The sequence below is a fragment of the Coenobita brevimanus genome, chromosome 24, assembly GCF_032717465.1.
Source record: "Coenobita brevimanus isolate Jiangsu-jjx chromosome 24, ASM3271746v2, whole genome shotgun sequence".
NCBI lineage: Eukaryota > Metazoa > Arthropoda > Malacostraca > Decapoda > Coenobitidae > Coenobita > Coenobita brevimanus.
In genome coordinates, this window is record NC_136977.1 from 33,091,878 (window position 1) to 33,093,033 (window position 1,156).

Here is a 1,156-nt window from a genome sequence, read left to right on the forward strand (position 1 = left end):
ATCTGCAGTGCTTCTTGTTGTAGAACTGACCTTGCAATAACTAAAAATGGGAAAACAAAACTATGTTGTAGTTGCATCATTTTAGTAATTGTGATAAATACTTGAAATATATATACATGTTGTTATTCTTCTATAGAGCGTTGTCTTATATTCAGTAGGTGTATTATAGTATTATTTTAAAACTGGTTCGTTATTAAGGACGAAAATGAGTATAGTACAATCTTGCCTACGTACTATATTATCTGATGTATTTAAAACTACATAATTCTGTCATTCTTTTTAGTACATTAATTATCATAATCAGCCTGTCCTTAACCCCAACCTAAAGTAAATTTTAATTCGTCGCCTGAATAGGTCTAACATGACTATATGCAATAGAGACATATTTTAATAATACGACATACAACGGCCATACCACGTTGAGTACACCGCTTCCCGTCCGATCAGCGAAGTTAAGCAACGTTGGGTCTGGTTAGTACTTGGATGGGTGACCGCCTGGGAACACCAGATGCTGTTGGCATAACGTTCTCCCTACGTGTCAAGTGGGGTTGGTGGAGGATTAGTGTGCCTCCTTGTAAAACAATTAACTCTAAGCCCTTGGCCATCTCGTTTGGGATACATGGCGTCTGGCAATAAATGAATGAATGAACGACATACAAGGGCATAGAAGTCGGCGGGCAAGGTCAAAGTGGAAGTGAGTAATCTTCAATGTCCCTTGTTGCAGGTCTGAGATTGCAGTTCACTCGGTGGAAAGCCAAAAAGTAAAGATTGATGCAAGGCAGTAGTAAATATGATAGTATTTATGTAATTTCTATTACCACAGTACTCATGTTTGTATTGTGTGTGTGTGTGTGTGTGTGTGTGTGTGTGTGTGTGTTTAATTATAACAAATCCAATGTATTTTTGTGGAGTACGACAAGTTCATCATTACTATTAAGCACATTAAATATTTCTTTTTTCTTTCTTTTTCTATTTTTAGGGATACATAAGAAATCTACAGGTTTTACTGAGAACTGAAAAAATTCCATGTTATAGCATACGATAACACTGGCATACCTTCGTTGTTTTTAAGGTGCATAATTTTTAAATACTTTGTAATACTGTAAATTGTATGAGGAATATAGTAGGATAGACGTAAAGGTAAGAATGGCAGCGA

The 1,156-nt window shown here is 35.9% G+C and overlaps 1 non-coding gene across 1 annotated transcript; it reads left to right on the forward strand.

Annotated features, from left to right (window-relative positions):
- The first annotated feature begins 401 nt into the window (after nucleotides 1–401).
- On the forward strand, nucleotides 402–520 carry LOC145393618 (5S ribosomal RNA). The gene has a single exon (XR_013896217.1). It is a non-coding gene; the product is annotated as a 5S ribosomal RNA (ribosomal RNA).
- Nucleotides 521–1,156: the final 636 nt, after the last annotated feature.